Source organism: Oratosquilla oratoria, chromosome 33 (genome assembly GCF_046742065.1).
Source record: "Oratosquilla oratoria isolate Oo_2021 chromosome 33, ASM4674206v1, whole genome shotgun sequence".
Lineage (NCBI taxonomy): Eukaryota > Metazoa > Arthropoda > Malacostraca > Stomatopoda > Squillidae > Oratosquilla > Oratosquilla oratoria.
Window position 1 is genome coordinate 40,743,032 of NC_134809.1, and position 12,500 is coordinate 40,755,531.

Sequence of the window (12,500 nt, forward strand, 5' to 3'; positions counted from 1 at the left end):
ATATAGATTACCTTCTTGAGAGGAATTATAGAATATTTTTTAATTGTTTATCCAAATGAATTTAAATTTTTTGTATTGTGATATTTACAATCAATCTCACTGTTAGAAAAATTATTTCTATCTACTTCTATGCAAGACCTTTGCTTTGATAACTTGGTGTGGGGAGGGAGGGAGGGAGGGGAAGGGGTAATGCCTGGTTTAGAATAATGAAAAAATGAAAAATGAATATAATTGCCTAAAGATAAAAATCTAATGTGAAAAACTAAACATTGAAGATGATTTAGCTTTTTCCATAATATCTAGAAAAAAAAAAGCTTTTAGCGTTTAGGATGGTAGCGCGATACTAGGTTGACCAAACTTCAAATTTGAAAATTGGTGTTTATTCTCAACCATCTTAGGTATGCCTGCCTTGTCTTTATTTAGTTCATATTCTTGTTTACAAAGTTCCTGGACGTTGTGAGTGAAATGTTGAGATCGAAGAGTACTCGTAATATTTGTAATTAAATAATTTCTTTTGAGTGATGCTTTATTTGTGATTTTTTTCCTTTCTTCTTTTTTTGAGAAATCGATTTATTTTCGAAAAAGCCTGTTTACGATATTTTTCTTCTTTCTATTCTTCTTCAGTCTTCTCTTTCTCACCCTCCTCCTCTTCTTCTTCCTTTCCTCCTCTTTTCAGCCTTCTCTTTCTCACCCTCCTCCTCACAATTTTTCCTTCCACATTATCTTTTTCTTCCTATTTTTCTTTATCTTCATCTTTGCTTTCTCATCTTCTTCTTCTTTCGCCTCCTCCCCTCCTACTGTTCTACCTCCCTTCCTCACCTCACCTGGGGATGGAGGGTGTACGGGAGTGGGGGGTGGTGGCGACGGGGACGGGGGGGGGGTGAAGGAGGAGGAGGATAGGAATTCCAACTGACCAATGTGGCGGCAGCGTTTGACGTCATGTCGCCGAAAAGTCTTGGAATGAAAAAGAAGAAAAAAAAACAAAAATTGCTCGACAAAACTCTTTATGCAGAACTTCAAGTTCTTGATAAAGGGAGTTCTTGTTCTTTGGAGTCTTGTGAACCTGTGGGCAGTGTTCTTCTGTGAACTTTTGAGAACACAGCCGAGCGGGCCTCACAAATATAACCGATCTTCATACTGTTACAAGGAGCTTGTCGTTCTGCCAACGCTGCCTTGCCCTGGTGCCAAATCTCCGCTTTCCTGGTGGAGAATCTCTGCGTCTCTCTGCCTTACAGTGTTGCCACGTATTAGCAACAGCTTTACCTAAACTCTCATCCCCAGATTCACAATTACACAAAATTGTGAAATGCAAACTGACTTCTTCCTATCAAACCTAGTCTTCCTGATGACTTTAGTCATAGTTTTAAATCAAGGTCATTCATATAATAGCTTTATTTTCTAATAACTATTTTTCTAACCACAGGTATTGATATGATTTCACAAACCTGCCAGACAATTGCAGTCAATTTAAGAACATTCCATCCAATGATAAACCCAATAAATCTCATTGTTTGTTCTCTCATGACATTTTGTAGTGACGACCTTGTTCGCTTTGAAGAACTACTTTCAAATGGTCTTTAGTCACAGACAATAGAGAGGTTCGCTTTTGCTCAGTAGGGGACACTGACTGACTCACTGCCTGACATACTAACCGGCCAACCGACTGACTGATTCCCTGACTGACAGACGGACTGACCGGCAAACCGACCGATTGACTGACTAATCGACTGCACGACTGACTGTCTGACTGTCTGATTGACGGACTGACCGATTTTCTGATTGACTGAGTGATGGGCTGACTGACTGTTTGAATGACTGAATAACTGACTGACTGGTTAAATGACTGACTAAACAACCGACCACGACTAACCGAATGACCGACTGACCGAACGACCAATCGACTAACTTACTGGCTGATCAACCGACGGGCTGGTTGGCTTACTGACTGACAGTAGTACTTCATGATATGATAAGCCAAGGGAGCAAAATAGATAAATAGATAAAATAATAATAAAATAAGGTAAAATAAATGAATTGAAAATAAATCAATAAGTGAAGAATGATATAGAAATAAATGGGAAAATAATACATAGATAAATAGATAAATATGAAACAAAAAGCCTTAAGAATTCTAATTCTAATTCTTAATTTAGTTCCTTGAGACAGATAAACGATGAATTTCTACATTCTTAAACTTATTCGAAACTTTATAAAGCCTTCATAAAGATTCAGTGGCAGGTAAAGCTTCATTTGAAACTGAACATTTATTTCTGAAAATCTACTGTAGCTCATGAAATGCACTTTTACCATATGAACTAGTTTGTGTTGTTTAACAAATATTAGAATGTTGTCAGTATATATCCTAATTGTTTATTTATTTATTTTTGCAGGTAATGTGCTGTCGGTCGCATCAGGTGATTGTTGTTTGGCCCCGCATTCAGGCATGTTTTTGTGTTTTTTTGTATCTTTACTCGTATTTACTCGTGTTTGAAAAGGCTTGAACGTGTTTAGGCTTTTTTATTTTTTTTTTATTTAGTTAGTTCTTCATTTTATTTCAACCAATCTCGTTATGAACCCAAAGTCCTACTGTGGGCATTTATGATTTGTCATTGCCATCGTCTGCAGCTGTTGGCGTCTGTTTCTCAGAAAATGAAAAGAAATTGATCACTGGCAACCTCTCCTACAACTGTCCGATTCTGTACATTTATGTTATAATCAAACAAAATAATACTCAGTGTTATAAAAAATTAGATTGCATTAAAAACAAAAACTTGTTATTTTTCTTAACACAAAATAGAATTATATAATTACTTGATCAGTTGCTTTATTTAGCATATCGTCATATTATTTATCGTTATATTCTTACATAATGTGCAAAGACATTTGTATAGTGGATATAAACATGACAATTTATATGTGAATCACTTATTCTGGGCTGACAAGTCTTTAGTGATACCATGCAAATGATATATGTTGTAATAAAATGAAGAGATGAACATTGGGTGCAGGAGTTTTATGCCTTTCAACGCAGCCATATTGAACTACATTACGTCATAACTGCCAAGCGGTTCAAAGTTGAATTTCAATTGAAAAACTTAAACCTAAGCTGAACAAAATATAAAATTGATATAAGATGAATATAATATACAAAAAAATACTACTTTAACATTGGTATCTAGTCAATTTATTTAAAAACCACAATATTTTTTTCTTATATTTGGAAATTGTATATAGCGCAATGTCAAATAGGAGGCATTTTCTCCCTTTGCGGATGACACTTCAGTTAGATGTATGATGAGTCTACAAGAATGGGTAGTGCAAAATAGTGTTTTTCAACGTAATCTGTTTCTAAAATGCATATGATCGAGGAACGACCGGAAAGTGAAATAATGATTACAACAATAATGATAGTAAATATAAAAAAGAATAAATAAATAGGAAAGAAATAAAGAAAAAATCCTTTGTGGTATTTCTGAGCCAACTTGCGTCGCCCAACTCAGAAAGCACGAATGATACACTAAATGACCCGACCACAGCGGCAGAGAAATATGATTCCTCTGAAAAAAAAACGAAAGCCTTTGAGTAATAATCTATCTATCAAATGCTTCTTTCTGGGCGCCTGCGATCTAACCATGAATCTGCAAAGGGGGGAGAGGGGAGACGGTGTGTGAGTGAGGTGGGGTATTGGGGGCTCTTATGATCAAATCCAAGAGAAGGGACTCACTCGCCAACAATTACTTAAATACGTTGACAAATGAGTGCAATTAAACCTTCACGTTTATTAGTACATATTGCAATGTTGATTTAACTAATTAAGATCAACTCAAATTATAAGTATGTAAAGCCTTTTCAAAACTTATCCTGTAATAAATTTTAACGAAATACTTTTACTAAATAAAGGAAATAATGATAAGATATATTGTGTATAGACGAAAGAATACTCCAATATGTGGAATGAAAAAAATCTAAAAAAAAAAAAAAAAAAGGAGCATCAGGATTATTGACAAAGAGAATTAAACACCTTAAACATTATAATTAGTAATAATGATGGTAATCAAAATAACAAACGCCTATAACCATTAATTCCACCACGCCATCCCATCCTAATGTTGCGTTCGTTTATCAGCAAAGCAAATAAATTGTTCATTTTACGATCACAACCAAATGGGTTTTTACATGGAAGGCAAATGCGTTCAGGTTATTTATCAAAGGATATTATCGATGTGCATAGATTTGTATTTATTTTAAAGAACAATTGATATCATACATGTAAATTCATATATGTATATCACACACACACACACACACACACACACACACACACACACACACACACACACACACACACACACACACACACACATATTTCTTCTTGACCTTCTCCATCCTCTTTTTTCGTGTCTCTTACTTTCTCTTCTTTTCTTTCTCTTTCTCTGTCTCTCTTTCCTTGTCTCTTCTTACCCTCATCATTTTCTATCTTCATCTCCTTCACTTTCTTTTCTTTGGATTTTTTTTTATTTCATCTTCCTTTCTTCTTTCTTCCCCTTCTCTTTGATCTTGTTTCTACTGTTGATGCTATTTTTTGGTGGTGACAACAATTGGTGTTGTTGCTGTAGTTACAAATGTCGTGTGGACTTTGTATTTATCATTGCTGCTGTTGTTCTTGTACTTCATCTTGGCTCATTTTCCTCTTCACTTTCATCTTCATCATCTTCTTCCTCCTCTTATTATTATTATTATATTCTTTTTTGTTCATTCCACATTTAAATTTCTTTTTGTTGCAGTTTTCTTCTATGGCGCTGTTCTTAGTTGTCTCCTTGTAATCTCGATTTCTCTCCCATTTGTCATAATTCATTTTCCTCTGTTTTCTCTATTTCATCATTCATTTCTTTCTCTTGTATTTCCTTTTCTCTTTCGTCTTTTCCTGAACTTGATATTTTCCCTTCCTCTTCCTCTCCCTTCCTGGTTCTTGGCCTCCTCCCTCCCTCCCTCCCTCCCTCCCTCCCTCCCTCTTTCTCGACCTTCTTCTCTATCTCCTTTAATTCCTCTTTTTAACCTTGTCTACTCGTTATTTTCCATCTTCATTCTTCTTCTTTTGTTCACCCTCATCATCGCCCTGACTCATTTTCCTTCGTCTTTCTATTCTTTTCCCTTCTATCCACACTTTCTTGTCGTCATCTTTAATTCACTTTCCTTTATCACTTCCTTCATTCATCTTTCCTCGCTTCATTTTCATTTTCTTTCTCATCTTCTTACGGCTTGCTTCCCTCTTTACTGTACATCTCCCTCCTCCTTCTTTACCACCTCCTCCTCCTCCTCCTCCATTTCACTTCCTCCATCATTGTCTCTTCCTCTTTTCTCTTCCCCCTCCACTTTTGATTTAGTCATTTCTCATTTTCATCTTTCTCATACATTTCCTTTACCTCTTTCTCATTCTTATTTTTTCTTCCTCTTCTTACTCATCCATTTTCGTTTTCTTCCCGCTCATTCCTCCTCTTCTTTCTCTTCTTCAGTCTTCCAATCCCACTCTTTATCTCCCCTCTTTATTTTTAACACTTCCTTCTCCACCAGCTCACCCTTCTTTCCTTCCTCTTCCTCTACTTCTCTTCCCTCTCACTTCTACGTCTTCTTCTCTTCCTTCCCCTATTCCTCCTTCTCCCTTTCCCTTTTATTTTCATTCTATTCCTCCCTATCCCGTTCTCCCTTCTCCCCTTTTTCTCCTCCTAATCTTCCTCCCTTTCCTCCTACTTCTTCCTCTTCCTCTTATTATCCTCCGTATCCTTTTTCCTCATGTTTTTTTTCCACACAATCTTCCTCTCTTTCCTCCTACCTCTTACTCTTCCCTTCTTCCCCTTCCTCCTCTCCGTTTACTTCTAATTCTCTCTTTGCCCTACTTCTCTTGACTTTCCCCTTCCTCCTCCTCCTCCTCAGGCTCTTCCCCTCCCTCCTTTTCCTCCTCCTCTTCCCCAACGGAGCTCCGCAAGCTAATCCACCTCATCGATTTCTAAGACGATTTGTTCTCTCGTTCATCTCTTTCGTCTTTCTTTCTGTTTCTTTCTTTCTCTCTTAAACCTTCCCCCATATCCTCCCAAGTTCCTCTTCTCTTCCCCAACGCTCTACTCTCCCACAGATGACCTCCTCCCCCCCCCTGCTTTCCTCTTTTCTTAGTTTCACCCTCGTCACTCTTTTGGTCTCCTCTCTTCTCCTCTCACTCTCAGCTCTCTATCGTTCTTTGGTTCTTTGCCCTTGTTGGTTCTATTTCTATCTTCATTCTTATTCTTTCGCTCCAAAGAGGGACTTTGGGTTTTTTGTTTTTCCTGTCGTCGAGGTTTTTCCAGATGGTGACGCATGTTCATGACCTTCCTCTGGCTAAATCCAGACCATCTTATTCCGTCCGAGGTGAGGACGGACTCAATCAGCTCGTCTTATACTTTTTTGTTTTGTTTTTACTTGATCAATTTCTTTGTCGTATTTCTTTCTCATTTTTCATACATCTAACTTCTAAACTCTCTCTCTCTCTCTCTCTTCACAAAGGTTAATTTCCAACAAAATTCTTTTCCTATTTTGGTCCATTTTTTTTTACACATTTTCCCTCATTCCTCCTCCTCCTCCTTCCCAATTCCTGCCTGTCCTTTGCATTTCTATCCCGTTTTCTCTTCCTTCCTTCTACACTATGTTTCCTCAGCTCCGACTGCTTCCTCACGTTTTCTTCTCTCTTTTCTCCACTTCTTCTTACCTTCCTTCGTCTTCCTTCTCCTTCTTAATTCCTTTTCTCATCCATCAAGGTCTGTGACATTACAACTCCTCAATGCGAATCACTGGCGATGCTAACAAGGGATTTCATTGGTACTAAGCCCAGCCAAGGAAACCATCTAGATTTCATTAAATCGCGAGACAGCTATCCTTAGGGAACAATCATCCATCTGTGGTATATATGTATATATATATATATATATATATATATATATATATATGTATATATACATATATATATATATATATATATATATATATATGTATATATACATATATATATATATATATACATATATATATATGTATATACATATATAAATATATATATACATATGTATGTATATATATATATATATATATACTGTATATATATATATATATATATATATATATATATATGTATATGTATATTTAAAAAATAATCAAAATAATGCGTGACTAAATGATATTGCAGAAATCACAGGGAAAATAAAGTCGGAATACTAAATGTTTTCGTCTATTACGACATCCTCAGAGTACAAGAAAGAGAAATAGAACACAATATTTATACGGAAATAAAAAAACTGGGGAAGGTTATAGCCACATAAAACCTTCGGACAATATGCATACACACACATTCATATGCACATTGAAATAATGATAGTAATAATAAAACAATAAAACAGCAAAAAATAAAGAGTATAACCATGTGACCGAAAAGTCCATAGGACATCTGGCAAATTAGGAGCCATGGTACTCCTTTACTATCATATTAATTATGAAATGATCTAGCTTCTATAAACCTAAACTCAAGTATTATCAATATTGCTGTTTATAAAACTGGATTCAATGATGCTCCTTTCTAAAACAGAATTACAAACAACAATTCTTTTAACATTGTCCCAGTCAGTACTATGGTTTGTGTCCCTTATATGGACAAAAAAGCCATTAGACATTTGGCCCGTCCTTATACTATATTTGTGTTGATTCCTCCTGATATTTAATTCTTTAACAGTTTGGCCAATGTAACAAGAGCTACAGTGTTTACAGGGAATACTATGGACACATTATACATTGTTGCGAGGGAAATTTTTAATGAGGAGTTCTTTGATGGTACTGTTTTTGAAAATAACATTAATATTGAACTCCTTAAGGATGCGAGGAAGTCTTACAAGATTTTCATGAAAGGGAAGAATAAAAAGACTTTTCTTGTAAAAAGTATCTTTTTGGGATGTATTGAAATAAGACTTCCTGGCCCTATATTGTGTTTTATCTATAACATATTTAGGATATATATATATATATATATATATATAAATATATATACATATATATATTTGGAAGTAGGGTTAAAACAACAGGATTGCCGTGGTTATTCAGTTTTTTCCTCGTATTCTCAATATTCCTGATAAAAATTTTGCCATTAAATGGGTGAACTGAAACTAAGTCTCTGTATTCTTGAAAAAGACATTTTCAAGAGTAACTTGTAATAACAAAAAGTACACAATTACACAAAGCAACGATGACAATTGTACTAAAATACATGAACAATTCTGTTAACATATGAGAAAGATACAATACAGTCACACTCAGCAACGAGTAAATTATACATAAACAATTCTGGTAATATATGAGAAAGGTACAATACAAGAGAGTGCTAAGAAACCGGTAGGTGTGAAGAATTACAAGCTTGAGATGTACGTTATATACATATATATATATATATAGATATATATATATATATATATATATATATATATATATATATATATATATATATATATATATATATACATATATGGATGGGTCAGACAGTCACTGGAGAGGGGAGGTGGGAAGAGTCGGAGGAAGAAGGGGAGGGTGAAGAGGAGGAAGAGGAGGGGGAGCTGGAAGTGGATGGGGAGGAGGGGTAGAAGGAGGAGGAGGGGGAGGGGGAGGGGGAGGGGAGGGGGAGGGGGTAAGTTAGGATTTCTAGGCCGTGAGGAAAACAATGGTATACTAGATGTCGTATTAGATTGGACGTTAATGACTGGCGCTCTGTCTCTAAAATGGGATGTTTCAAGCAATTGCAGAACGAGAGTACCAAATTCTCGCCTCCACCGTAACACCAGCCAATTGCTCCTACCTCGTCTCAGAGAAGTGGCCAAACAACTAAGAGAAAATGAAAACATCATTATCCGTAAAGCAGACAAATCTTCCTGCTTTGTAATCTTAGACAAAGAAAACTATATTCAAAAGTGTAGGGACATTCTGAAAGAACGTACTAAGTTTAAACAAATTTCTTGTAACCCTGTTGAAAACTTAAAGAAAAGGTTATATAATCTCATCTCTGAAGCAAACTCTGAGGTAGGAGGAACCAAATTTGTTAAAGTAATTGGTGATTTTCAACCCGGCTACTTCTATGGTAATGTAAAAACACACAAAGAAGGAAACCCAATTAGGCCAATTATTTCCCAGATTCCCACCCCTTCTTACCAAGTTGCCAAACGGCTTCGCGACATCATCTCCCCTTACATCCCTAGAATATACTCCCTCTGCTCTACTGATGGAATCTTGGCATCATTAGATGCCCAAAATCTTTTAATTGAAAATCCTGTAATGAGAACCATCAATATAATTCTTGACAATGTATACCACAATAGTGACATTCCACCTCCCCATATCCCTATGTTAACTTTAAAAGATCTACTTGTCACTTGCACCACGGAAGTTCCTTTCAGATACTCAGAAGGAAACTTATACGTTCTACAAGATGGTGTAGCAACGGGGTCACTATTAAATGTCCTCTTTGCCGAAGACTTCATGTCCGCCGTAGAAAAATCAGTCTTCCAGGACAGAGAGATAAAACCATCTATCTACTGTAGATACGTAAGCGACATCTTTGTCAGCAACATCTCGGTGGTCTTCTTAGAAAATTTGCAATGCCGCCTTCAAGAAATTTCTGGCTTAATTTTCACCATAGAAATGAATAATAACGGTCTACTCCCTTCCCTGGATGTGCTGATCGACTCTACATCAGAGAACTTTGTTGCTAGTGTGTATCGGAAACCCACCAACTTAGATAAATGCATGAATGGTATTGGCGAGTACAGTGATAACTATAAGAAAGTTGTCATAGGAGCCTATGTAAAAAAAAATCTCGGTGTGTTCCTCGTGGCACGCACTGCACAGCGATCTACAACACCTTAGACAAATGCTCACGAACAATGGATACTCTAACACGGTCTTTCATTCCATCACCAACAGGATGCTAGAAACACATATCACAAACAATGCAGCACAAAACCATAACTGTATCAATAGATATTACCAAAACACATTTATCAATGATTACAAAAAAGATAAAAAAGGAATTAAAGACATTATCCTAAAAAATTGCCACTCTACAAGTGAGAACAACAAAGTTCGCGTTTTCATTTACTTAAAAAATCCCAGAAATTCCCCTCCGATCATGATTAACAACTTATCTAGGCGATCAGACATTACATCTAGAACCAATGTAGTATACCAATATACTTGTTCTTCGGTGGATTGTAAGCCTCATAATTATGCATACATCGGTTTTACTAGATACAATGTCCGGCGTCGTTTATAATTACAACTACAGATGGGAGCTATCAAACAACATCACAGACTTTTTCACAACGTTGAACTTAGCAGGGAGGACTTGGTTATCTCCATCAAAATTAATGGAACCAGTGATGACCTTAAGAGGCTATAATTGCTTGAAGCATTCCATATTAGAGACAGTGCAACGGTCATTAATATCCAATCTAATATGACGTCTAGTATACCATTGTTTTCCTCACGGCTTAGAAATCCTAACTTAACCCCTTCTCCCTCCCTCCCCTCCTCCTCCTTCTCTCCCTCCTCCCCATCCACTTCCACCTCCCCCACCTCTTCCTCCTCCTCCCCATCCACTTCCACCTCCCCCTCCTCTTCCTCCTTCTCCCCATCCCCTTCTTCCTTCGGCTCTTCCCCCCTCCCCTTTCCAATGATCGCGCCCCCTTCCCCCCCCCCTTCCCTGACTTTTGAGGTCACATTGTTGGCCCCTCCAAGATCTGGCTGTCTTATCTCAAGCTTGTAATTTTTCACACCTACCTTTGGATGCAAGTACCCGCTTTTTTAGCACTCTCTTGTATTGTACCTTTCTCATATATTACCAGAATTGTTCATGTATAATTCACTCGTTGCTGTGCAGGACTGTATTGTATCTTTCTCATATGTTAACAGAATTGTTCATGTATAATTCATTTTAGTACAATTGTCTTCGTTGCTTTGTGTAATTGTGTACTTTTTGTTATTACTAATTACTCTTGAAAATGTCTTTCTCAAGACGAAACGATGAGCTCTATAATTAAAGGAAAATAAATGAAAGAATACGGAGCCCTAGTTTCAGTTCACCTTTTTAATGGCAGAATATTAATCGGGAAAATTGAGAATACGAGGAAAAAACTGAATAACTACCAAAATACTGTCGATTTTAACTCTACTTGCGTGTATATATATATATATATATACATATATATATATATATATATATAAACACACACACATATACATATACATATACATATACATACATGTACACACACACACACACACACACACACACACACACACACACACACACACACACACACACACACACACACACACACACACACACACACACACACACATGTATATATACTGTATATATAAATATATATATATAAATATATATATACATATATATATATACATATACATATATATGTATATATATATATATGTATATTTATAAGTATATATATATACATATATATATAAGTATATATATATATGTATATCTATACATATATATAGATGTATATATATATATATACTGAGAGTAAATTCATATTGTCTTTTAACCTTATACTTTTTTCTCACATTTTCATTAGTATCGCCCTTTTGTCTTCTTTTCATTTTTCTTTTTCCTCTTCTGCATATTTTGAGACTCTTTCCTCGTCCAGATAACTCCTCTTTTGTCTTTTTCAAGTCCCATTTACTTTTTCCTCGTCTTCTTCCTCTTCATTATGTCTGTCCCCTCTCCTTCTTTTCTCTTTCTGTTTCTCTCTCTTTCTCTTCTTCTCTTTGCTTTTCTTTTTGTCTCGCTTTCTTCTTCTGTCCCCTCGCATTTTCTTCTTTCTAGAAATTCCACTCTTCCCTACCGCTGTCGCTGTCGCCGTTTCACTTTTCGCATTTCCCCGACTGAAGTGTCATTCTGCCCTCGTCTTGCTTTTCTTTACTGAATTATTTCGTCTCGTTCTGTCTCCTTCCTCTCATCCCCCTTACCAGATTGCTTTCTCCTCTTTCGTGCACATTTCTTCGCTTATTAATCTTTATCATCATCATATCTCTGATTTCTTGACTTCCCTTCCCTACGCAACGTCTTGCAGTTCTTGTCTCCTCTCTTTTTCCACTTTTTTTATTTTACGTTCTCGAGTCTTCCTTTCTCTTTCCATGTTTCCCTCTTTTTCTATCCCCTTCTCACTCCTCGTTCTCCTGTTTTTGTTTCTCTCCTTCCCTTTTTTCTTCTTCTTCCTCCTCTTCCTCCTCTTCTTCCTATTCTTTTTCCTGTGTCTCCTATTTCTCCTTCATGTTCCTTTTTATAATCATCTTCGCGTTATTCCTTTGTTCTGGTCCTCCTCGTCTTATTCTTAGTTCTACTCCTTCCTCTGTTCTTCCACTTCTCTTCCACTTTCCTCTGTTCTTCCACTTCCCTCTGTCTCTTTCCCCGA

At 36.4% G+C, this 12,500-nt stretch overlaps 1 protein-coding gene across 1 annotated transcript in view; it reads left to right on the forward strand.

The window, feature by feature from the left end:
* LOC143017968 (uncharacterized) overlaps positions 1-12,500 on the forward strand; it is a 189,011-nt gene that overhangs the window by 127,101 nt on the left and 49,410 nt on the right. The window lies entirely within an intron of this gene.